Consider the following 27,220-nt stretch of genomic DNA (forward strand, 5'->3'; position numbering starts at 1 on the left):
GGTTGGCAGCAAGAAGATGTACAAATGCTGATCTCCAGTACTTCAAAGTACGCCTTGAGATTCTTCTGCCTTTTCTCAAGGAGGGGAATAAGAGGAAAAGGAATGGGAGCAAGGAGAATAGTCGCAGAGGCTGGAGAAATGGCAGGCTGGGGGGGAGAGAAAAAGACCTTTCCAGAAAGGCTGTCTCCCACAGCCAGCCTGGCCCTCGTAGCCCCTGGATCTCCTTCCAGCCCCGACACCTTCAATTACTCTCAGCTGCCCACCTGCATCTCCCACCACAGGCACAGACCTTATTTCTTATCTGCAGTCCCAAATCTCACCCAGCTTCCTCCGAACTCCTTCCCTCTATGTTCTCTCTGCTGTTATTAGAAAAGTTGAATTTGATTTCCCCAGATATAACAGGTAACACTTATGGGGAGGCAAAAGTGAAATTTAGCCTTCTCTCCCAAGGCCTCTTGAGCTGGCTCTGTAAACAATATGGAATATGCAAACAGAGCATTAAAGGTAAAAAAAGGAAATTATGGTTTTAAAGTAAAATAAAAGTGAATAGTCTCAAAAGATTAAGCACATTGCAAGTGCTTGCATCTCCTAGGGCTAAGATGAAAGCAAGAAGAAAAGAGGGGTGGAGGAATGTTAGTTCTGCCACTCCCTCAGTCCCACAGCTGTTTCCATTCGTAAAATAATGATTTTAGGATCACAAAAGTCTGTAGTGTGCAAGACAGGTATTTGTGATGGGTGCTTCATTGCTGCTAGCTGCATAAAGTAGGATGACTTTCTGCGTGGTAATTAGGGGAAGTCAAATGATTTTGGGAAAAGCCCTAGGTAAGTGCTCGTTTTTAAAGGAGTTTTTAATTTGCAGTTAGGTTTGTGAAAGGGACTAGTAGATTGCTTTTTTTCATTCTTACTTTTGCTAAAATTTGTGAGTAAAGGAAGCTACAGTTTTCTGAAGAGCTGTTTTTTTTGTTTTCAGTAGGAGACTTTGTTTTCTGTGTGTCTCTGCTTTCTACCTTCAACTTGGGTGTTTAAGTGCTTTACTTGCCAAGGTACAAGTCACACTGATTTTGTTTTAATGTTTTCAAGCAAGCCTTTCCTCCCGTGATTCAACTCAATGTAGTCTCACTGGCTGGCATGCAAAATATGCTGTGCTATGCTTACTTGGGCTGCCCAGGTGATCTAGGCTCTTCTCTATCTTTGCAATTTCTTCTGCATCCCATTCCAGCTAGATGTGCTAATCCAGACACATGCTGGCTAATACTCTGAGAACAGTAGATGATAATTTGTACCTACAGTGTGAGAGGGACTTTGTTGTCAAAACTGGTGAGTAGTCCTATAACTATTATGCCTTTACAGAAATTAACTTCCTGTCTTCTTGATATTCCTTTTTTTTTTCCTTCTACCTATAACTGTCAAGCTCATGTTGAAAGGACCATAGTCTATCTCTGAACTATTAGTAGAATTAGTGCTGGTGTGCAAGGAAAGTCCAAGAGAAGGTCAACAAAATGGTGAGGGTGCTAGAAAATCTGCATATGAGGTGAGATGTAAAGAGGTTAGTGCATTCAGTGTAAAAAAGGTAGACACCTTTTCCAGAACAACTTTTCTGTGGAAGAACTGATGGCAGGTCCCTGCCAGTTATGTGAGTTTAATCTTTATAAAAGGGATGGTGATCCAGGTATTTGAATAGTGCAAACCAGGAGCAGCTCAGTAGAGAAGAGCTTCACTTGCAGCTTTAAAAAGAAGGGGGGGGGAGGGAGGGGGGGGGGAAAGGCAAAGCGTGTGGCTTTTTTTAATGATAAGGTTGTGTGTGGACACAGTGACCGCTTCTTAGTACAAGGATCCCTTCATTCATTGCTGTCTTTGTGGATCTTCAGGGAAGAAGGGTTTCTTTTGATGTGATGGCTGTGCTGTGGTTCCCGTTGGGGCACAGGCTGCAGAACAGATATCAAGCTTCACTCCTGCTTTCCAGGAAGGGTTTTTCCCTGCTTGGGGAACTGGTAGGACTTGTTCTCCTGTTTTTTTTTTTATTTTTCTGTGAAATGTCCTGGTCCCCTAAGGCAGAGCCATCCTTAGGGGCAGAGCTCTGCATGGGGGATCCGTACCTTGGAGATAGGACTGATTACATACTGCCCAGAGTCAAAATGATGTGTGGGGTCAAGTGATGAAGACCTTAAGGCTTTGTTTGCCTGTCTTTGCAGTATAGGACACAAATTGCCTTTTCTAGTCATCCAAATGTTGAATTACCTTTTCCAGTTGTGTCTCAGCTATTGAATTTCCAGCTATCACAAGGCTGTGGGGTTTGGTAATGCCACCAGCTCTTCCATTCTTTGTTTGGGATGCATCAGCAGCGGTGTAGGCTCTTGGATCAACCTTTCAAAAGTTCAAAATCAGTGCTTTGTGGGTGATATGCACACCACTATTCTTATTGGCACTTAAGCCAGTGTCACATTAAAGCACTTAATTTCCATGTTTTTGTTTCTGTGTAGAACATAGAGTTGGGTATTATCTTTTGTAACAAGGTGCTACAAGTACCCCTGGTACTTGGAAAAACAGGCAGCTCCCGAAGGTTATGTACGTATCACACATGTAGAGCCCGCAGAGAGATGGGACTGTGAAAATGGAAAGATGACACTTAGTTTCTTTTCTGTAATTAATAATTTTTATGTTAAAACAAAGTTATTTAATGTTTTCAGCTTTTTAATTTTGAAGCCCTTTCCCTGAGTCTGCAGCAACGAGTAGATGAAAAGTACATACAGGTTTGATAAGCCTCTGAAGGAAACTGGGACCTGGATTTGTGCTGAGCGATTTTTGTCAGTTTCTCCTTAAAAATTAAAGGCTAAAGTTTATCATTGCAATTGCAATTCTTTCTTCGCCTCAGTACGGAAGTAAAAGGGTACATGATGTTTTGGTCATTATATTCTCTATTGTGCTTTCAAAGTTACCTAAAGCACTTGATGGTAGCCCTGTTAGCTGGGAAATGAAACCTGTCATAAAGCATTTAGACTGGTTTACTTGTATGAGGTCTGCCACACACAGGTCGCTAACTTGTGTCTCAAAAAGTGCTTGACAGGGAGCAGTGGTCCTCACCCAGCCTAGCCTAGCGGAGGCCGTCAGGGCTGCGCTTGGTCGGTCTCCTCGCGCCAGGGACTCCAGAGGAAACTTGGGTTTCTGAGTTTAGTTGCTGTGAATAATGTCCAAGTTGGATGGCTGAAATTGGTCTAAGAGGATGCTATGAATACCCGTCTTTATGTAGCACTGGCATCTCTGTTCAGGAGGGCCTTGAATGGAGCATCTATACTGACTTAACTGCTTTTCACATCTGTCAGAGGGTGTATGTGTATACCCTTTCAGGTCAAGAAAAATGATTTTGTAGAAATCTTGCCATTAAAATGGCTAGCTGCTCAGGATTAAAACCCAGAACGATTCCTTTTTCCACTCCTGACAAGGATCTCTAAGTCTCCATGACCACAAATACTCAGGAAAGACTATCTTGTTCCTTCTAGGGAGTTGCAGTGTCTTTGACAAATCACAGTTTTTTTCCTTTAAATAAAGCCCTGGGGTGCTTTGCAAGATGCTCTCGGTTCTGATTCACCGTGTGAGTGTGTTTGTACGTGCAGGGGGAATGAGGCTGTGTTGCACGTAGCCCTAGAGGCCTCATTAAATTGTGATGTGTGGTGTCACATTTCAAACCCGCAGTTCTTGCTGTCCCTAGTTTAAAACTTGATGCAAATGATGAGTAACGATGGTCCAGAAGCTGTCTTGACAAATAACATGTGCAAAACAATGGCTGAAATGATCTCAAACACCCACTCGTTTTATGTCCTTGGGTTTTTTAGTTGCTCAACTCCAAGACCATTGTACTTGAATTGTCAGAGGTGTGATGCGCCCTTTACCCCCCTCCAAAATACAAAGCATCAGAACCTAGTAAGCACTTTGGAAAATGCTCTTGATGACTAACGTGCGACTGGCTGGGATATGTTTGGTCATGTCTTTACACTCTCATTTGTGTTTCCCCAGGAAATATATCAGCGCTGTTCTGATGAAGGTCAGCATCTGTTTGTACTCATTTAACTAAAAGAAATGTATCGAGAAGGTCAGCAGCTCTCTTAGACCTGAGAGAATAATTAGCAATGAATTATTCTACTATGCAATTGTATTTTTCCCTATTTGTTAATTATCTGCAGCCAACTTATAAAATGTGTCAGCACTAAAAGAATTATTCACAAATAACTACTCCACAAATAGTTTGAAAGGGTGCTGGCAGGTGGTATGGAGGTGGCATGTTCCCTGCCTGGAGGAAGGCCAGCAGGGTCATGCTGTGGTAGAGGATGGGCAGGACACATGGTATTGGGCTAACCTTGGTGCAGAGCAAAGGCTTCTCTCGGCCACGCACGGTTACTGTTCCTTTCTGCTCCAACCTGTAAAAGTCCATGGTTACGATAATTTGCATTTTGAAACTTTGAGTGAAAACTACACATGAAGTTATCAGTCTGCTGACCTGGCCAGGTCACTCTCCTTTCTTTGGGTGCTCGTGACTCTTGCAAGATTCAAAGTGTCCAAATAGTGACTCCATACAGTCGTGACTTCTTATTTATTTATTTATTTATTTATTTATTTGAGTCAAATGTGTTCAGTATGTACTTCTGCTGCAGCCCCTTTGGTGCTGAACCACAGAATATCTTCTTCAGAAGATAGAATAACAATGTGCTGGTGGTGTTTTAGTGAATGGCTGGCTCATGGAAGGTTGAGTTGAGATGCAGGATTTGCACCACAAAGGGTTAAATTATCTCCACTTTGAGTGTGTTTGCAATTCGTCTTATGAAAGAGAACTATCGGAAGTATCTGTCTACATCAAGTTCAGGTGCAAGTTTGTCCTCATATGAAACATTCATATAAAACACGGATGTTAATACTTGCTGATCTGTGTACTCGGTATACTACTCTTAAATAATGACAAGCAAGCTGTTTTTACAGTGACTTAATAGATTTAACTGATGTAATTTCTGACTTGGCAATATCTCAGAAGAGAAAATAAGTCTATATCAAAACCAAAAGTGTGTTTTGTGGGGTGTTTTTTTTTTTTTTTAGAAGAAATAAAACACTTCTTTATGTCAGAATTACGATAGTTATTGTGAGTATGTTTTCTGCTTAATGGGACTTACAGGCAACGTATTTGTGGAGTCTACCTCATTGTTTTTAAGCTCCTGATTTTGTGTGTGACTGGATGCAGTAACTTGTTAACTTTTGCTGTTCTCGTGTGCGTCCTTTTTCTAGAAGTATCTAAAAGTGTTGACACGAAGGGCACTTTCTGTGGAGGCAAAAGATAAGCCTGGCCTTATCTAGATTAGACTTTAAACTTTAGGGGCATAACTTGAGGAGGACAAGGGTGTAAAGTTAATTAAATGAGCTCAAGTACTGGCAATCAAGTTAATTCCTCAGGATATGTTTGATCAAGTATTACACTGGCTAGTAAATAACCCTCCACCTGCACCAATTTCTTTTAAATTTTGTTTGCATAGTTTATGCTCAAGTGGATTTAAGATATCTTCAGAATAATCTTGATGTGAAGAGGCTGCCAGAAGACAAGAGCAGTCTTTCCTCATTGGTTTACTCTTTCCACAGCTCAGAGAATCACAGCTAATTGATACTGTTTCCATTTTAATTACACATAATTTTTCTGTTTTGCTACCCAGGGAGCCAGGAGAAGAAAACAATACTGTCTACATGCAAATCTTCCAATCAACAATTAAAAACCTTTATGTTCCCAGATTTGTTCTTTTTATTTCAAAATGAAAATGTACGTGCTTGGGCAGGTCCTTGCAAGTTTTCTTTGAGTGGGGATACTGTCATTGAAGTTCAGACCTGTAATTCAGTGCAAGAAGCTTCTCGTTCCCTTTCCCTGTGCACCGGGGTTCAGGGCTGATGTCAGTGTTCCCAGCTCCCATGTTTTTAGGAAGAGGCATCCCACAAATAGAGGATGTTGTGGTCCGCGTGCCTCTTGTGCTTTAACTGAGTCCTCTTCCATGCTGTCGTGCTCCACCTTCAACCCTGTGCAGGAAGGGCGGTATCTATACTTTGGTAAATGCTGTGGTGCAGGTGCGTGGGATGTTGTATTGCTTGCACTGGTTGCATGAAAGATGCTGAGGGAAAGAGTGACTATGGACATAGAAGGACAGCGACGGGGGGAAGTTAGTGGCTTCAGGAATGTGGGAATTGATACTCCAAAGTGGAAGCCAGTGGGAGTTTTCCTGTGGGTTTGGATGGAGCTTTCGGGGACAGAAGACTTTTTTTGTGGGGGTTGCTGGAGCCAGGTGTGTGCACGGGAGAGATGTCTTCTCTCCTTTGGCAGTGGAGTCAGCAGAGCCCTATGCACAAAGGCAGCTTTTGGAGGGGACGTGCTGTACAGAGGAGGAAAGGGGGAAGGCTAAGAAATATTTTTAGTAGAGAACTGCCCATATTTCCATGCATGATAGCACAGCTTGCCTGCTCCAGTTTGGAAAAGTAAATATTGACTGTGGGAACAGTGCTCCTGAATCTCCTTTCCTAATGTTGATGGGCTGAAGCCTGTGGACCTGAGGCTCACGTTTGGTTAATCTAGAGGCTTCAAAGGGTAGAAAAGCAAAGCTGCTTTGATGGCTTACCATGCCTTTTCTGATCAACCAGGCACCAAGTATGCTCCCTGAGCAAAACCAGGCAGTTTGTGCCCCAAGCAAGCCTTACTGACTTGAACTGTAGCTTTATGATGAAGAGCTGAAAGTTGTGGTCCTATAATGTGACAAAAATACTGAGGTTTTTAAAGAAACCCTTATACAACATCAGCTGTGCTTCTGCTTTTGCACGAGAAACTTCTTCAGCACAAGTGGAGCAGTTGAGTCTGGTTTTTTTGGAAGAAGGACGGGGTCTCCTGGCATCTTAGTGCACAGAGGTGGAAAGCCACCACTCGGAGTGAGCCCAGGGCCCTGCGGGTCTGCCAGGCACAGTGGGGCCGTTCTGCGTGGGATCTCCCCACCTCCCATGGCCAGGATGCCCTTTTGCCCTGGGGTCTGTGGCATCTCTCTTCTTTCCTTCCCCTTCTGTTTTAAATTCTTGCGAATCCGTCTGTTCGTACAAAGGCTGGTGACTAATGCAGCAACTCTTATTAGGTCAAAATAGCTGAAATCATACGGCAATTACACATGCATGCTCACATGCACGCAGAAGGGTTGTTCCCCCCCACACCCCCCTTTTCCCATCTCTGGAACAAAACATTCCCTCACTGCTCAGAAGGCCGGAGCAGCTGCCCAGCTGGCAGGAGCAGAGATGTTAATGCTGTCAGTGAAAGGATGAGTCACTTTGCAAAAGTTATTTAGGAGGGTCACCCTTCTCATCCCCTTTCCCCTCCAGCCACTGATCCTTTCGGGTTCATCAGATGCTGGAGGTCTGCATCGGCTGCTGCCCACAGAGAGCACAATGAAGGCTTTTCAGGGCAAGAAGGCTCCTGATGGGAGTCACAAAAACGACTGGTCCCGTGCTTGACTGATCTGTTGGTCTCCTGAAAAAAGCTTCTGCCTGTCTTGGAAGCATGTGACACTAGCTCCAAGGCTGCCTTTTTTTTTCTTTCTTTCTTTTTTTTAAAGTTAATTAGATGGGAGTTATCAGCGTGTGAGGGGAAATGAGAAATAAAAGGCATAAGGATAACAGAAAATGATGACACACTTAACTTACTTTTGGTTCTTGTTTTTTGGAAATAGCTGACACCAAAAAGCTGTCTTCTTCCTAGGAAAATCATGCTCCTCCAAACTCTCTGGAGGATCCTCTCCTCTCTGGAGGAAGAGATCCAAGACCCCTCTCTATCTGAGACCCCTTCCATGCCCTGAACCTTCTCCTCCTGATGTGACTGATGTTTGCTGCCTCTCCAAGCTCCTGTGGGGCCAGAGTGCCCAGCAGCCAAATCTGCACGAGCACTACTTGCCCCCTCAGCGAGAGCTTGGCAACATCCTCTCCAGGTTTGTCACAGGGCAAACTCGGCTTGTTCATGCTCTCAACTGGGAAAAGCTCTGGCCTTTGGGAAGGTAGCATTTGAGAGAAAGCTGGAGGTCAGCTTCTCTGAACGCTGGTATTGGTGTAGGCTTGGAAGTTTTCCTTATTAAATGTCTTCTGATAAAGATAGAATAAAGGTCTGTCTATCCTGACCATTCATTATGCTTTTATATTACCTCTCTGAACCTTGAATTGCTGCATGGTTGCCATGTCTGTGCCAGTGCACGCTCACGTGCATGCTGTGAGAGAGACCGAGCTCCATGGTTCCCCATCTGCAGAGCATGGCCCATCAGGCTTAGAGCCGTGCTGAGCAGATGTGGTCTTCCCTGTATGGCCTGAACCACCTTAGGTGAGGATGTCCTCACCAGAGTTCAGGCTATTAATGCTAAAACTAAGCATGGTGGGGTCACACCGACGAGGTGGGACTGGAGGTTGTTCTAGCCCCTTCTGTGGTTTGCAGTGTGTAAAGTGGGCATGTGCATGACATGCATGGATCATCTTGTGCATCCTTCTTCTCCTCGTCTATAGCACCTATGAGAGGCTGCTGAAAACTTTCCATCACTTCTTAATGTCTATAGCGTCCGCATCTCCTAATGTGTGTCAGCAAGTCTGCTAGAAGTTGCTTTGGCTGCTAGGAAGGCTCAGTTTCCTTGATTAAAAGTGTCATAGGTCTAGAACTTTTAGGATTATTTTTAAAACTTACAGGATTATTTTTAAATTTAGCAGAGGAAAAAAAAAATACAAAAAAAATTTCTTATGAGAAGATTCAGGCATCCTTGATGACAATAGTTCTGGCTGGGCAGAGGAGGAAAACTCTGAATTAAATCTTTTGTTGCATTTAACACTTAAAATGTTTTGACATTTTTCATCATTCCTTTAGAAATGTTTCCTATCACTTTTTAAGTGATCTACTCATGACAGACAGGAATGCAGTCCCTTCCAGACTGTGCCACAAGTGGAGAAGCGTTGGCTCACAGTACAGCCGTGGCAGAGACTTCCACTGATACCCACTTGCCTGTTCCTTTCTGAGCACCCTATGCCCTTGCTGAACAGCTAAATATAGCTGGTTAATCCCACAATTAGCTTGTTAGGTTTTTAAAATTTTTTCTAGATGATCTGATTTGATATAACAACAAAAATTTCCTTATTTCTAAAAGTCAGGAAAGTGTGTGTGTGTGTGTATGTGTTTTCCTCCTTTTTCTCCCTCCCCACACCATTTCCCTAGTACACAGAGGTAACCTCTTTAATTTTGGTAGACAACCTGAAATTCTGGTGTGTGAAAATGGCAAGTAACCTAGTTAAGCAATTTTGGGTACATCAGTGGGGAAGCATGGTTTCTTGATGGTGTTTCAATTAATGTCTCTGATAATATGTTCCCTCCCTCGCTACCCCCTGGAAAGATACCCATAAGTTGACTATGAAATAGCAAGTGACTAAGTGTACTGACAGAAGAATTACAAACCCAGAACACTCATCAGCGGCAAACCAGTCTTGTGTCATTTTGTGGGTGTCTAATTGGCCCGGTGTAAAATACCAAATCAAGCCTGGATATTCAGATTAGAAGACTAAAATAGCCTCTCCCAGAAGTTTATTCTGTTCTCTGATATTTTTGTCCTATTTTCAACCTTTATAGAGGTGACACATCCCTGCTCAGCGTTACTGGCTGCGTATTGTCAGTCTGGAGTACTGGCGCTCCATCTGTGAGCTCCAGCTAGCAGCAGGTACTGTAAATCATAGAGATTCATGACAGGGCTGTGAAGTTTTCTGAAGGACAAATCGCAGTATCTGTGCAGAAAATTACTGTATCTAGTAACCAGGAGCGGCTCTTGGTTTGTCAAATGCTGCTGTGATAATGTTGTTGGGCAATACTTTAACTGTTGTGAAGTAAATATATAGAAACCGCACGTGCATTCATGCATGTTTTGCAGCTCCTATCTTCCTCATGCATTCACTTTCACGCTCGCGCGTACGCTTGTTGCCTCCAGAATAGCTGAGCTGAAATGGAGCATGAGGCTGTTCCTGCGCTCTTCTGATGTTATTTTTCTTAGATTTGGGAATGGAGAAGGTTGAGTCACCCAAAGGCACGTGGCCCCACACTGCTACAGGCTACCAGCCGCTCAGATGAGAGGGACCAAAGGGTAGTGGGTCCAGCACCTAAATAGCCATGACCTGGAGGGCTTCCAGCCTGTGATGCCACAGGCAAGTTTGCTTTGTGGTGATGTTCTTGGAGACTCAGTTTGGCTAGTTTAGAGGTGGATGCAATTTGGATTCAGACGTGCACCTTTTGCACACGCATTTTGTTGTGTTCCCACTAATACTATAGACCTTGGGAGTCCTATGGGATGCCAGTGTGTCGTGGTTTAACCCCATCTGGCAACTAAGCACCACACAGCTGCTCGCTCACTCCCTGCTGGTGGGATGGGGGAGAGAATCAGAACAGTAAAAGTGAGAAAACTCATGGGTTGAGATAAAGACAGTTTAATAGGTGAAGCAAAAGCCGCGCATACAAGCAAAGCAAAACGAGGAATTCCTTCACTACTTCCCGTCAGCAGGCAGGTGTTCAGCCATCTCCAGGAAAGCAGGGCTCCATCACACGTAACGGTTACTTGGGAAGACCAACGCCATCACTCCAAATGTCCCCCCCTTTCTTCTTCTTCTCCCAGCTTTGTATGCTGAGCCTGACATCATATGGTATGCAATATCCCTTTGGTCAGATGGGGTCAGCTGTCCCAGCTGTGTCCCATTCCAACTTCTTGTGCACCCTGGCCTACTCGCTGGTGGGGTGGTGTGGGAAAAGGTCTTGACTCTGTGTAAGCACTGCTCAGCAATAATAAAAACATCCGTGTGTTATCAACACTGTTTCCAGCACTAATCCAAAACACAGCCCCATACTAGTTACTGTGAAGAAAATTAACTATCCCAGCCAAAACCGGCACGTTCTCCACCCCTTGTTTCATACCACTTATGTCATGCTCAGGTCTCACACTATCTAATACATTCTTATTACCCACCACCACCCTTCCCATCCTTTGATATAATGCACAGATATCATTCTTAGTCTATGGACCACCCCTGTGAAATGTCTGTAAAATGTTCAGAAATGTCCACAAAATGTCCATTGAGTTCATTTAGTCCATGACTTTGGGCTCCATCTGTTATGGTGGTCACTCAGGACAGGACTAGTGGCTGAGTGCTCCCAGCTGGTGGAGGCTGCCAGCAGAAGCTTTTGGGAGTCCAAGATCTAGAATGAGGCTAAGCGTGACCATCTGGATGAAAAGGTTTAAACAAAGGGACCAGCACTCAGGATGAGTGGCCATCAGCCCAAAGTAAGTGGTTGTCACTGCAGGAGGTGGTGGAACAGGGCTTATGGCAGACCATTGCTTGTGAATCAAATCCACCGAAGTCCAGCTCAGTCAACATAAGCGCTACAATACTGATGGTCAGAGCTGACCCCACGTATTGCATGTGGGGCTGCCAGTGCTGGCCTGGGTGGGTGGGAAGGTCGGGGTGACTGGGGATGGGGTGAGCCTTAGGACCTCCCTGTGCAGCCTCTGCTTGCACAACCCTGCTCCATCCCCTTGAATTCAGATAGCGTGCAGAGACATCCTTGGACTAACGTGAACGTGCTCAACACCTGTCTGCAGTGATCTGTGCCTGGAAAAACTGCCCTGCCATGTCCTTCAGTGAATCCTTGGGACATCTCTATGTGCCTCGATTTATCCTCTGTCTTTCCAGCTCTTCATGTGAATTCTCAAAGGCGATGAGAAATGAAGCTATTCCTAGAAATCCCACTGCAGTTCCATGTTTCTTCCCTTAACTGGCAGACTCATCCTTGCTTCTTTTTGGTGCCAACGTTAACATCCCTTTTGGCTGTTAAGGGGAGTTTTTAGACTTGTTTAGAAGAATCTCCTCCCTCTTCCCTGTGCACTACTTGCTGTGCACTGGGGAAGAGTGCAAACCCACGGCTATTGAGTATTTCACTTCAGAGGTTTTCAGTTGACACGTTTCTGTCCCACCAAGGACCTGGGATCAGCCCAGGGCAGCACTGCAGCGCAGGGGACAACAAACACATCGCAAAAGGTTTCTGTGCAGTTCCTGAAGCCTGTGCTATGTGGGGCACGCTAAGTAATGAAGCATCATTTTGTTTTCAGGATACCAGTTTACAGCCTGGTATGAAGACTGTGCATAAAGCCATGTGAGAACGGCACGTATGTGTGTCCACATGCATCGAATCTCCTTGCTTGGGCTGCGTTGCCGTCCTGTGCAAGACTTTCATGCAAAATATGTTTGTGTCCTTGGTGTGCCTGCTGTGGTGCTCTTGAAAAGAGGAGAGAGACGTGACTCCTTGAGGGCTGGCCCCACTCCAGATTTCCTGGAGCCCCAGATGTGCCCCACAGAGCACCGTCACCACCACTGAGCACTGCTGTTAATGTTTCTGGCACCAAAATACAGCCGGTGATTCCTGCCTCTTCCTTCCCTCTCCACCATGAAGGGGGAGGAAAGGGGGAGAGAAAAAAAAAAAGGCAAAAACCCAAAAAGCACATGCATTGAAGGAAAAACTTCCTCTTACCAGCTCGAGCTGGGACCAACCTGCTCGCCACCCTGCTGCCCCAGAGGGGTTGTTTGTGGTGGTGATGCCTTCAGCACCATGCCTGACAGCAGCCATTCTCTTCAGTTTGCTGCTCCTAAAACGTACTTTGGGAAAACTGCGTTTCTGAGCCCAGTTCAGAGGAGTGTTTCCACTTAGGACAGCATTTAATTGCATGTTGGAGTCAAACTGAGATTGAGTGGGACTTGAGTGATGCTTAAAGAGAGGGAATATACAGCCGAGACCTGGATCTCATTTGCAGGCTGTAACTGCTCTGTTGCACCAAGCAAGACCCGCAGCTGAGGCAGGCCTGATCCCTCTCTAACGTTAGCGGATGGATACAAGGAATGAAAATGGGGCTGACCACTCCTATCAGGGCAGGAGTTTGGATTTTGTTGATCCTGTGTGTCCTGCACCCCAAGGGCATCCGTGTGGTGCAGGCAGGAGTGACTATTCCCATCCAGCTGAACAGGTCTGTCCCTGAACCTCATCTTGGCTGAGGTGCTGGCTCTGGACCCCCGACATGGTGCTGGGTGCTTCCCAGAGAGGGGCCAGAGATGTGGGGGGAGGCTTTTGGCGGGGGAGGATGTAGAATGGGATGGGAGCCCCACGCAGGGACTGCATTTGGGCTGTTGCGGAAAGGTGCAGTACAAAGTAAGCCCTCTTCCTTGTTCCTGTTCCCACAGAGATTTCATAGAGGGTTTATGCTGTTGACTTCCTTTTCCTAGCACAGTGGGAACTCTGGGCCCCTGGGGACCATGTGTGTCTGACAGAGACCAAAGGAAGGGTGTGGGAAGCATGGTTTCTTCTATAGGTCCCTGCTGGGAAGTACTCCCAACAAGGTCTGTTTGGCTCTTTTCTCAGCCCAGAGCATAAGATATAAGTAGCTTTTCTTTCCTCCAGTTTGAGTAGCTTCAGGTGGTTTAGGATTGACCCTATGGCAAAGGGTGAGACTTTGGCTTTGCCCATTGTATACGTGGGCTTTAGTTGTTTTGAAATAGTGTTTTTTGCACAAGGAGTTTTGAAATAGTGTTTTTTGGTTTTGGCATGTGGTATCAGAAATGTAATGTGGTCAAAAGTAGTAATTTTATCTACAGAGGGGAGAGCCCAAGAAAGCTTTCCAGTGAGCTTGTTTGCTTCTACAGGTTTTTATTCTCAGTTTCAACAAGTGAGTTGAACAAAAGTGAGTAAGGACCAGAGATGTCACACAACTCTGGTTGGAGAAAGTGTGCAATTCCACTGCTGAAGCAGTGTTTCCTAAAATAACAGCCTCAGGAACCTCTGCAATCTGTTTCCCTGTCTCTTACCCTTTTACAAGAACTGAGAAGTCTTTCAGCATTGTGAAGCAAGGCTGCAAAATAGCAACCAGAACAAGAGTGCCTCAGTCTCTCGCGCTCTATCTGGGGACCTACTGGGCTATTATTAGCAGGGGATACCAAATACATTTTGTAAATATTTGAAAAGCCTTGCCAAGCGGTGTTGCAAAGACACATGCTCTTTTATGAGCCCCGCAATCGTTAAATCCAGGCAAAACGCAACGAAAGAGCCAGAGCCGTTCACATTTATCATCCTATTTTGTTCTTGTCTGTGTAAGGAAATGTGCTTATACGCCTCTTGGGTCAAAGCTGAAAATCCTGCCCCTAATTCTTGGCGGAGGGTGTTTCTTTGCAAGTGGAGATTGGGCAACTGGGCTCCTGAGCCCCCGGCCTGGGATGTGATGGTCTCCTGTCACACACCTCCTGCACTGCAGTCCAGGAGCTGGTCTGAGAAATCAGCCCGCTCCTCCGGTGTAATGCGAGGTGCCTAACTTTTTGGGATTTCCTTATAGCCTCTTCTTGTCCTCTTCCAGCAGAGGAGGAGTGACCCGCAGTCTCGGTTTCCATCGCTAGAGGGAGGGAAACTACACGGAATTACCACCCCCCTGCGCTCCACCCCGATCTCCCCCTCCGTCTGTCCGGCCATCCGCTCCAGGCAGGGCAGCAAATGCTCTTCTAGCACGTTTGTAGGAGGAACAGGTAAAAATGTGGTAGGTGGGCTGTTTTCCTTCGACGGTACCGAACCAGGGTTTGCGCGCATCCTCGTAGGTTGCTGCGAGCAGGGTGTGGGAGCCGTGTGGGAAGCCCCGGGCGCCCGCTGAAGGAGGGGGACCGCAAGGGCAAGGCAGGCTGCAGACATCTCCAGGGCCACCAGCAAGTTCTGGCCATGCTCTCTGGGGTAATTTTTGTGGGAAGTGAAATCGCACTGCGGTGGTGAAGGAGTCGCATCCCACCCCTTTGGTAACTAAATTGGTGGGTGAAGGGCTGAGAGAACTTAACGCGCGCCATGGGGTGAAGGCAGGCGCTGAACGCCGTACGGCATTGTGCTTGCATCCTTCTGAACCGAGGGGGAATATGTGCATTATCTCCCCAAATATATTCTCCTTCAAAATACCAATCGGCTCTTGTGTATCTTTCAGCTTCATAATCTGTGATGTGGCCAGTTTAGTGTGGCTAAACAAATCAAACCATTCAAAAAAATGCAGCTTAAGGAAAGGCTGTTCTCAGTCTCTAACATATATATTTAAAAAGCTAATTTAATGAAAAAAAAAAACTTTAACAAAAGCAAATGGTGATAGAAACTTATGGGTATTCCTGAAGCAGTGCACCATAGACACTTTTTTCTGTTTGAAAGCATAGTAATTTTGAAATTCGTTTTAAGAGAAAGATGACGACAATTTCAACGTAGGAATAGGAACACAGTTGTAAAGTCAACCTGCTCCCATGGGAAGTACTAGAGAACAATTTTCCTGCTTTCAGAACCTATTTCATGAAACCTGGTAGCTCTTTACCAATCCCCCCTAGACCTGGGGTTATGAAGCTAGTTAAGGTCAGCTTTCCTCACCAGAATGGCACCGACTAGCTACGGTGTTTTTAGCTTCATCTGCTGAGGGGACCATGCATCTCCCCTACAAGATGTAGAAGGGTGAACGCAGGCATGTCAAAATGAGCTACTGGCTCTGTAAGAAAACCAAGGGCGCATCTCTTCTAGATTTTCTTATGATGGCCATGGTCATAGCACCGTGCTGTATAGCACTGCAGGCAAGGGTGTTATCATCTCTTGGGAGACTGTTGCTCCTGAGGGGATGCTCTTGAGGGATGACAGTAGACTGTTTTTTTTTTTTTTAATAATGTTTAAAATGAAAGAAGAAAGGTAAGACAAATAATTCATTGCAACATGGAAATAATTCATAATAATAAAAAAAGGAAGTAAAACTGACCAAGAATGAACATGGCCATGGCTTGTCTATTGCTCAAGCCCGAACAGAAGAAAAACAGAGACAGTAACAAATCAAAAATGAAAAGGCACATGTATGGGTGTGGGTTTGTGTTTGGTCTTTTTATTTTTTTTTTTTTTATGTACAGGCTATTATATATTGTTGGTAGCAGTAGGAAACAAACAAAAAAAATCCACGCTTTTTTTTTTTTCATCCTTAATGAAGGGAAGCACGAATGGTGCAGGACTCTAACTCTGGAAAAAATTGAAAGATGAAACCATAATGAGAGCTTCCTAATGTGTGACTGGGAGGTGGTCACACTTGTAACTGTCAGGTCCTTATCAGGAGGGGAAAAGGACAGGGTAGAGCAATATTGAACATATTCTCCCCCTTAACTGTTGGTACTAAAAGAAATGTGCACATCCACTATGTGCAAAACGTGGCTTCTAGCAGTGAAAACCACATGGAAGGGCTGAAGTAGCAGCAGGTCCCTGTGGGATGGGACACTGGGGCATTGGGTTGTGCTTTGGGCTCAGCCTTCCTCAGGGAAAGCCTCAGCCGGCTGCAGCATTGGATGGGGCCGGCAGCAGTGGACAGGAGGCAATTTCCTTCATCAAAAGCCCACCCAAGCGTTGCCGGTGGTCGGGAAGAGAGGACGGGTTCCAGGAGGGGACGAGTGCCCGAGAGGAGGGTATGCCAAAAAGATCTGGCTGGCAGCGGAGCAGCTGGCCTCTGCTGCTAATTCAGATTGGCTGGCCCAGGAGGATCCTAATTACAGCGCAACTGCTGTCTCCATAATCGCTGCGGCAGGAGCAGCGCGGGCCATAAGGCACTGAAAGGGACCTGGATGCGGCAGCAGAAGATTATTAGAGTTACTGCGCTCTGTCCTGGCCACTAAGTCGCACAAAACCTACCAGATGTCAGGGAGGAAGAAATGGGTCATCCTCGGCGTAGGCTTGTGCAAATAATGTCATTGACTGCTTATATGAACAACGTGATTGCATAGTGAGGCTGGGTTATACCCTACTGAGGGTGTTCAAGGGGAAACGCATTGGAAACGCGGCGAGTCTGCTTGGGCATCGGGGTCTGATTTGCAAAGCAGCAGCTACTTGTGTGGCTGATGTCTGATGTGAATAACAAAAGCTGTTCAGACAACTCCCGGTGTCAGATGTTCCCTGTGTACCAGTAACGATGGCCATTCACCCACCAGCCTCTGACAGATGAAATCATCCTCGACAAAACTTGAGCCCAGCAATTATCAAGAAAAGCTGTGACGAGCAATGAGAAAACTATGTTTTAGGATGTGAATGTTATTTTTTTGGATTCCTGGTATGTTCCCAAGGTCAACTTCTTCAGATATATTTTGAAATCAAAATAGTAAGCTCAGGCAACAAGCATTCAGAGGGGATGCATCAAAGCAGATGTGATCTTTGTAGTATGGGCAGTTGGTTGGCAATCTGCAGTTACTGCTGATGCCCCTTGCATTTAGGATCTAGGGTAGGAGGTGCTCCCACCATTTCCTTTGCGAGACAGAAGCATCAAAGATTTTACAACACTCTTTTTGGAAGTGCTCCCTTGGAAAAGGACTGTGAATTGTTAAACCGTATCTTTGACTTGTAGCCCAAGCGTTTCCCGAGTGGAAAGCCTGGTGCTTGGTCCCCAGATGCGAATGAGGGAAGCGAGGTGCAGGCAAAGCGTTATTCCCTGCATCCTCCCACTTGCTTCCCAGCAGGGGAGAGCCCCTGGCCGCTTCCCCGCAGGCTGCGTCTGAAGCACGCGTTTCTCTCCTGCGCCAGACTTTAATCACATGCAATCGCCTTATGGATAGCTGGGGCAATAATGGTGATCTTAAACATTGCTGGATGACTCACATTCGCTTTATCTAAGTCTGTTCACACTGTTGCGGCTTTTCTTGCTGGTGACGACGTGGCGGAGAAGGACAGAGTGAGAGTGTGAGATAGTGTGGAAGTGGGAGGCCGTGCCAGGGTGACGAGCTATTTTGCATTGGCATCTGATGGTGCTAATCAGTAACGATGTACTTTAGAAGGTGTCTTTGACAACACGCTTTAATAATTTAACCCTCCTCATATTTTTGGATATATAATTTGCGTAGGGATTACAACCTGAATCTGCTTAGGTGCCTCTGGTTTCTGACACAGCAGCAGCCTTTGAATCAGCGAGCGTCTGCTCTTGCTGCTTAATCTCTGAGGCAGCCAATTTGGGGACAGAAGGAGTTTTTACTTTATCTGCTCCAAACACACTTGTACTTTATTCCTTTGTATTGGGAAAACAGCAAAAAAAAAAAAAAGAAAGAAAAAGAAAAAAAAAAGCTGTGTGTGAGAGCACGTGTGCATGTGTTTATATAGTATGGGAGACAGAGACAAAACTGAACAAGTGTGGGAGGGTGAGAACCTTTATTGTGCAACAAACTGATGGCACCAAATATGCTGCATTTGTTGTGAGTTAAAAGGTTTATACAAAGATTTTCTTAGTAGTGTCTAAGATCTTAATAGGGTAATTAATCTTTCTAAGTGTTAGTGCCAGATTATGGGATCAGCTATTACCCCTGGCTACAGAGTACTCCTTTGTGTGTTGCTATGAACAGGACTAAATGATGAGACTACTCCATTTGCCAAACAAAGATATGGTTGCTGCTAGCTTGTTTATGTTCGAAATGCGTTTTGTGGTGCAGTAAGAGAAGGCGGCACCATTTCCTTGGGAATATTGGTGCCCTTTAAAATGAGTCTTATTAAGAGAAGAAGGGGATGAAGCTCTGTAGAATTTGCAGCGCTTTATAGAAAAGTGCATATATACTTTAAGAGACATAATGGCAAGTTTCTTGGTTTGACTATTTTTTTCCAAGCAGGAAAATAAATAGATAGCTAATGTAATTGTAAGAAGCAGCTGTAGGAATAGATAAAAAGAGGTCTCTACTTAAAAACTTTTGTATGGAATGCAGAAGCCAAACACTTTAGTTGAGGAATTAAAATCCAAGTTATACTGCAGCAGGATAGGGTAGGACATAGAGGACGTGGGAGAATTTTCCTGAGAAATAGCCTTTGCTCAAGCCTGTTTATTCAAAAGGGTGAGTCAAATCTACCGGTTGTTTTATTTAATAGATAAAGGATTTTTTTTTCCGGTGACATTGGGGCAGGGGGCAGGGAATAGAGAAAGGGAAAAGTAGTATATTACCCAATGATTGTCGCTGTTGAAACAACTGGGTCATCCTGGAGAAATGGCTGCTTGGCCGAATTTTGACATCTCCTGTACTGCTGAATGAGCAACCTCTGATCAAGGTCAGTATAAACTACTCTGTCCACATCATTTAGTCTCCAGTCTAGTGAAGGCTGTCATGTTCTTAAGTGATGATAAAGGAAAACTCCGGCTCCAAGCTTTAATATATACTATAGTTGCCTTGAACCTAGGATTGCTTTTAAGCCATCCCAGAAGCAGTCACCTGCGAGTGACCGTTCACACGTGGGTGAGTGTGCTTCATGTATAATAGCGCTGGTGAGGTTGTCATACGTTGAGATGAAATGCTCTGGGATGGTTCAAGTTGCTGCCGTGTCAGGTTAGACTTTCTTCTAAGCATTGAGTGGGAGGCACTCACACAGGGTATGCGGAAAGAAACCTCTGCTACATGGCTGGAGAGTTGGTCAATTTGCAGAAAAGTGAGGAAAAGAGCAGTCAGGAAGGCTGGAGGAGGAGGAGGTCTTGCTATCTTTTGCATTGCTGGTACCCACTGATGCTGATGGCATGCTGCAAGCCCTCTAACAGTGTCATTCCCTTTACAAGGGCAGGTACCTGTTACAGGGTCGGCTGGGGCATCTGGCGCTGCCCGCTCTGTAGCAACCATGGAGCCGTATGCTCTCCTGCCTTGCCTGCTGTATAATGATTTACAGCTGAGCAATGATGAAAAGGAAAAGCTGCAGGACCTGGTTCACCTCTTTTCAGCCTCAGCGGGAAGTTTACATTTATACAAGGCTTGGGGGATCAAGAGAGAATCATGAAATTGTGCCAAACCACCAGAATGAAGTCGTAATGCTCTGGTTTGGCATAAGGTTGAAGAAGCCTCCCCAGGGGCACGTTGGGTAGATGTAGGATTGAAGGGGGTGGTCAACCAGGCCCTGTAGATGTTTATTCTAGATGGCAACACGTGCTTGCCTGGCTTGTCCTTAAGCTGAGAGGATGAAGTGCCAGCACTGCTGGTCTGGTGGGGCTTGTACAATGCCAAGCAGTTCCTCGCGGGCTCTGCTTGGCTTCCCTTGTGGCAGCTTCTGCTGGCTGGCCGTGCGTTGGGGCCCAGGGAGGTGTGTGGCACCAGGGATGTCCACCCTGCCCAGGTGCTGCTCAGCTGATGGGAGGGAGGTCACCGATTCCTCCCACTGGGCTGCATTGGTAGGGCTGCCCACGAGGGCAGAAAATGAGGGTGATGCTCATCCCATGTAACTAGGGGTGATGATGGTTGAAAGCCCACCAGGGCTTCCAAACCTGCTGCACTGTCATTGCTCGAAGTGACTGGAGTATGCCTCCTAGAAATAGAACGTTTGTCTGAAAACAACAGCGAGCTCCTGGCTCTGTCCTGGTGTCCCAGCACCTGTGGAGCCTCTTCTCCCACCCCCTACAGTACAGGGACTTCTCACTCTGTGATGCTGCAGAGGCGTGCTTGTTTGCAAGTAGATGTCTTTATTGGTCAAATTACATTTATAGCTTCCTGCATTAGCTTCGACTGTTGTCAGTATCTGGGATTTGTAATTTGCTTTACAAATCTCAGTTTGATTCTAGAGACGATATGCAACACGAGATGCTAAAAACTCTGAAAGAAAGCCTTTGAAGATAATTACAGCTACCTTACCACAAAGAAGCTCTGAGGGTTATGAGGAAAAAAAAAAATCCCTATTAATGCAGAGTTAAGATGACCCAGTTGTAGCAGAGACCTTTCCAAGTGGAAAATTCAAATCCAGGAAATACAGAATCAAGGTACATGCCAATAAAACATTAACTCTGCCCCCCTGGAGCTGGCAGTGCTCACTGGGAATTATCTGCAACCACTGCAGCTGCAGTCACTGTCTTAGCTGGAGCAGTATTGAACGGTGGGAGGATTAGCTGGTGTTTGGCAGAGCTTGGAGGATAATAGGAAAAAATGTCAGGGTGGGTGAGAGGAGAAGCTGAATGCACATACCTGTATGTATATGTGCATACATAAAGGGAAGCAGCACCTTTCTGCCAGGGGGAACTTGGGAATTTCACTACAGCACTAAGATGCAACAGAGAGACAAAAATCTAGCAATGGAGATTTAATGGCAGCAAGGCATAAAAGAATATTGACTTACGGGTTTACTGCTAGGTTGAGGTGCTGCTGTAGGCTACGTAGCTGGGCGTGGGGTAGGCGTGTGCAGTTACCTTCTGTTTGCTACAGTGCAGGTAGCATTAGCAGAAGGAAGATGTCAGGTGCTGTCCCACCATGGTCATCAGTCTTTCCCTTTCCTTGCATCTACAAAGCATGTTATAGGGGAACTGAGGTCAGGGAACAGTTGTACAACTGAGTTTTCTTATTTCCAAAAGATTGCTTATCCAGAGTGGTACGTATTAGTGGGCAGCCCAGACTTTCTGATAACAAAGATATTTGTCAGTGAATTTCCTAGGTTTGTTCAATAGTAATAGAAATGGTTTTTTTTGTTATTGAAGATAGTGATGGCTTAAGCAGTTGAAGTTAACATACAGGTTTTTACTTGAGATAATATATATATCTCGCTAAAGAGGAAATATGATTAAGAGGTTGTGTTCTTTTTTGTGTAACAAAATAAACTTTGTTACTGTGGAATGGAAGTTATAATCACATTTTGAAATACCTGTGGGCTAGCAGAAGAGGAAGGGAATTCAAACCTGTGGTCTGTCTCTCCAAGTCTTCAGTGCTTTCTCTTGCAGTGGCTGTAACTGCTTGAAGCTTGTGACAGCTGGCTGATATGTCTCCAGTTTTTCCCCCCTTGCACTTCAGGCAAGATGTAAAACTTGCCTGTATCTTTGGCCTGGTCCGTTTCCCATGCCCTTAAAACATTAATCCCTCAGAAGCTGTATATTAAGCTTCCCTGTGATTGTCTCCTCTAAGCTGGCTTTCTGGAGCTGACCCAGGGCTGAGTCCTGGCCCCTGTGTTGCCCCAGCACACGTTGAAGAGCCAGGGCTCCAGGTCCGAGCACGCACCCCCCATCAAGCTGCAGTTCAAGCTTGGAGCGAGCTATAGGCACTTGCAGATGGGTGCAAGACATGTTAAACACCGTTCTGGTAGGCAAGAGGGGTCTGGACTGTTCTGGGTGCACTAGAGTCCACGATGCCCTTGCTTGGAGGCTGTCCTGGGCAGCCTTTAGGCAGGTAAGGGTTTCAGTGAGCTGCTGATAGCGATGCTGGCAGGGCCCTCTCCGAGGGGTAGGGTCAGAGCTGGGATATTTAAGCCCAGAGGCATCTTGAGTCGCCTTTTCTCAAAAGCCCCTGACTTTGGGTGACAAACAGGCCCTTTAGAGGCATAGCACGTTCACAGGTAGTCTGAATCGGCAGAGATTTTAGAGCTCTTTGAAGACTCAACCCTTCAACAGGAAAGGCTTCTCAGCCTTCACGAGAGCTAAGCTGGCCCTCCACTACAACAGATACACCCAAACATCTCCTCTTATCCTTGGTTTTCGGCATACCCACGATATTAGGAAAATGTCACAATGAAGCGCCAACATTATTTCAAGAAGTAGCTAAAAAAAGCCCCTGGGAGAGAAGTGACTTATTAACAAGTCATGGGACTTTGGTACGCCCCAGGCAACATTTTCAAACTATTGCTCTCCAAATCAGTCGCTATAATTATACTTTCCAAACAGAAAAGAACAACGTGGGAAATTCATCTAATGTAATATCATAGGTCTGAGCCTTGGAGCAGAACAAAATGGGTTATTGAAACATAATAGTAAAATAGGTGTGACTGCAGAATAGCAGGTCAAAGCAAACCCTCAGATGAGTAATTAATTCTTACTATCCTACTTGTTCTATTTCATCCTCAGGTATTTAATTATACAGTTTTCCTTTCCTCCTGTCCTAACATGCACCACGAGGCAATTTTTTTCTTTGAGGCCTCAAAACAGTAAAATTGAGTGCTTTATTGGAGCTACTCTCCTAAAAATAAAACTTCGAAAGGTCTGAGCAGTGGTAGGACCAGACTTTGTAATTACGGCTCTGTCTAGAGGGTATAAGATGTATGAGGATGTCCTTGTGCTGGGTGCTGTGTCCTATGTATTAAGGCAGGAACTTAAAAGCAGCAGAGCACTGAAGAAAATCTTCTGTGCAACTTGCAGCCCTTGTTCAAAGCTAATCCCATCCTTTGAAATGGGTTGGGTGCAAGTTGTAACAGGGTGTTGCCTCGACATGGTCCCTATCTGGGGATGAGAGACTAACTTTTTTGCAAGGATGTAAGCTGGACAGATGTAGTAAATGCTGCCTCCGTGTTACTAGCCTGGAAAAATAAGACCCAAGTGCTTTCTTCGAAAAAAAGCATTCCCTGCCTGTTTAGGTGCTTACAATGTTCCTGTCATTTTAGTCTTCAACGCCTACTATTCTAGCGACTCAGCTGATAGCACTGTGGAAAGTAAATCTCTCTCAAGCATTTTTCTCCCTCTGGCTAATAGCTAATCTAATAATAGTTTGACTCCTACCACCACAATAGCTCTCTTTGTAAGACGTGCAGTGGGAAGAGGCTAAAGATTTCATCTCCTCCGTGGTGACCCAAAATTCCTTGAAAGTAGTATAATGATACTGAATCAGGGCCCTGCGCTGCTTATTTATCACCCTACAAACCTTTACAGGCTTAAATGTTTCTCAGATTTGACTTAAATCCAGCAAAAACAACCAACTCACCCCCCCCAACAATGCACGCTCCTCTCAGTTTTCGTTAATTTTTTCCCTTTTGTGTTAATGTTTTCCTTGTTAGTGTTTCTGCATGAGATCTTTTTATTTACTTATTTTGTGCTTTTACATCAGCCCTAAATGATCTTCCTATTAGCACAGGAAGCTGGCAGCAGCCAGTCTGCAGCCTTTGGATACCCAACTAATTAAGGGGAAAGCAGGTGTGGATGGATCTATTGAGTCTATAAATAAGTGCCAAAAATTTAAGTTATTGGTCTGTGAGTGTTAGCAGGTGGAGCACTGTTTTATACTTTCAATGGAGAGAAAAAGAAGGGTTAGAGGAAATGATTTTTTTTTTTTTCATGATTTAAGAGCTCTTCAGAAATACAATATGTCTGTTCTAAAAAAAAAAAAGTTGTCAAAAAAAAAAGTCATTGTCTTGTACAAGGTTAGTCTTGAAGACAAATAAAGGTAGTGCAGGGGCTCTTACTTTCATTGACCTGGGCTGGGTGATGAACTGGATGGTCTGCAAAGGAATAATTCATATTCTTAGGCTGACACTTAGAAACATAACTCACAAGTGACTACAGATGTTACTGCCTATTGTTCCTTTGCAGTTCTGTTTATTTATAAACTTTCCCTGCCTTCCATCAAATGCTCAAAATGTTCTAATCTGCAAAAAGCCTCTTCCCTTAGTGCTAAAGAAAAATACAATCTATTGAATAAAGTATTATGCAAGGGAGTTTGTGTCTAAGAATATATTCTCTCCTCGCACTGATTTCTCCTCCTCCTCCCCAATTTCTGTACTGGCTTTCTTCCTTTGTGCTGGATTTAGTAATTTATTCAAACACTTCTAACCGGGGGGTGTTTTTTACCAGGGTGCAGTGGCAAGAGACCACAAAACCATTTCACAACACATACAAAATACATTAAAACACTTCCAGGGTAGTATGACATGTGATAGGATAATGTTAGAATAAAAACATGTGGAACAGCCACCTACTTACTTGACTGGTTTCATTAATTTTGATCTGACTGATATAGAAGTCTTCTTCATGGATATGTATTAAACTTTTATGGGCTGTGTGTAAATTTAAATGCAAGCAATAAATGAATGCTTATACTAAAGCTTGCATGTGTCAATCTGGAAAAGGCATGGTGAGAGGAAAAACCCAGCACTCAAAACATACACGTTGTTTATATTTTAAAACTCTGGGAGCATCTGACCAAGCTAACAGGTGTTAATCTGGAGTAGTAAGAAGAGGACTTGTGGTCTCAGGCTTTTGGGAGGCACTGCTGGTTTTAGGGACTTTAATTTCTGAATGTGCGTCTTGAAACCAGAATGGGACTTTTTTGCCTTCCCCCTTCTTTTCTCCCCTTTAAATACTTAAAGATGGGGTGGGGGGGAGGGTTTTCCAGGTTAGATTGATCATTATGGATCGCCTTTTAGTGCTGAGTCCGATTCTCAATGCACTCGATCACGATGTGGCCATGCACGTGAGACCTCTTCTCTGCCTACCAAGCTATAGGACGCTCTGGCTTGGAAAGGGGAATGTTTATAACTTGCCTTTTGCCCCCAGTTCCTCTATCAAACCAAAAAAATATTGCTTGAGTGGTATAAGGAAAGGAAATATTTAGCTTGATTTAGAACAGCTTTTAAAATTTAGATTTACTTTGCCTAGTAAAAAAATGCAAGCCAATCTTTTCTTCAGCTCCAATTTGAAAAAGTTTGTATTTAAGGCACTTGTAATGAAAGAACATAAGAAGTAAGGACCAACACACGGACACCCTGCAGAAGGAGACCGTTCTCCTTGCCTGCAATGGTCTAGTGGCCAGACTATTCACCCTAGAGGCAACAGAGATTTTTTTCTTCCTTCCACCTATTCAAAGAAATTAAGCCATGGTCTCTAACCATCAGGAGAAAGTTGTAACCATCAGGTAGGCTGCAGGGTATTCTGAGAAAGAGTTTCCTTGAGTCTTTCCTATTGGAGCTGTTCTACTTCTCAATAAATATGTATAGCTTCATTAAGAGACAGAGAGACTAATTAGTACACTTAACTAGGAAGGCTGGGTCCCCAATCCCAATCCTACACTAGTGAATATCTATTATATTTTTTGGTTTGATAGAGGAATGAGAAAACAATCATTGGCTTAATTTTATTGAGGTGCTTTTTAAAGCGCTTGGACCCTACATGTTTTCCTATTTCATCCTCAGGAACACTTATGTTTTGTCATATACATACATATATATATATAAAAAAAGTCACTAGAACAAAAACTAATGATACTAGGAATAATAAAAAAGACTCGAAGATAGGTGGGTAAGCATTGGCTGGCAGTACCGACAGAATCCTGCTAGAAAAAGCTGGCTGTGAAATGGATGCTAAAAATAAACCTCAACTTTAAAAGTCAGTTCTGACAGACCTGGGTCCTGCTTCTCTGTGTAACATAATTTGCCACAATCTGTGGGCTGATGTTGCAGTAAATTAGGTTCCTGATACTTACTGTTAATGAGTCACTGAATAAATACATCTGTATAAATTAGCCCACAATTTGCCTGTTGCAAAAATAAACAGTTTTGATTTCCTGTGTGAACAGCATGGAAAGCATTGTACCTATGTAGTTTTGCTAAATACTGAGGACGTTAACCTGTGGGAAGAGAAAGGGGTCGTGAACAGGTACGCGAGCAGTGCGTGGTGGGATGGAGAGGTTCAGCCCTTGCGCTGCATCCCGCTAAGTGGGAACGGGTCCATGCAAGGCAGTGCAGGGGAGTCAGTCTGTGGATCTGGAGAATCAAGAGCTCCAAGTCTTTAGAGCTGTCATCTTGTTTTAGATTGGGTGTCCTCTGCGTCAGCCTGAATGAGAACAACAGCAATAAATCATGTACCCAACAGCAGTGTTCAAGACGTTATTTGTGTTTTGGTAGCACGGGGGCTCGGGCCTTGTGGCGCTAGATGCTCTGTAGGACCAAAGTAGGAAATGTTCCGCTCTCAGAGTATTTTACAGTTCACATCTGAGAAGACGTAATAACACTTGGAAGGAAGACAATGAAACCAGCAGGGAGGACGTAGGTTTATACAGGCCAGATATTTGCACAGTCACAGTAGTTGACTCCTATGCTTCTCCCCAAATATGGTAGTCCAAGTGCTTTACAAGTTACTGAGTCTGAAAAAGACTCGGCTACCCGTTTTTCAGTGAAAACACCTCCACTCCTATGCAATGACTTCTACGAGGATACGTAGAAACAGAAATGAGTTCAATTCTCAGTCCTTGTGAGTTGGGTAGTGCATTTAGCTGTGGAGCTGTGCTTCAATACAAGGCATAACCATATCACGTCAGTCTCCCTGAAATGGCGGTCTGTGTTAAGCACTGGGTCATTTTCAAGGGTTGCAAGGAGTTGCCTGTCTGCTGGTGCTAGACATGTGACCTTATTGAAATGTCTCCTTCAATATCCAGAGGCTGCGATGTGTCACACTGATAAGCATTT

At 44.7% G+C, this 27,220-nt stretch overlaps 1 protein-coding gene across 2 annotated transcripts in view; it reads left to right on the plus strand.

The window, feature by feature from the left end:
- RNF144B (ring finger protein 144B) overlaps positions 1-27,220 on the plus strand; it is a 142,718-nt gene that overhangs the window by 85,588 nt on the left and 29,910 nt on the right. For both annotated transcript variants that reach the window (XR_012672519.1, XR_012672520.1), the window contains exon 1: positions 13,943-19,150. The gene's annotated coding sequence lies outside the window, so the exon portion shown is untranslated. Of the gene's footprint in view, positions 19,151-27,220 lie in introns of those variants that run through there.

The sequence above is a fragment of the Calonectris borealis genome, chromosome 2, assembly GCF_964195595.1.
Source record: "Calonectris borealis chromosome 2, bCalBor7.hap1.2, whole genome shotgun sequence".
Classification (NCBI taxonomy): domain Eukaryota; kingdom Metazoa; phylum Chordata; class Aves; order Procellariiformes; family Procellariidae; genus Calonectris; species Calonectris borealis.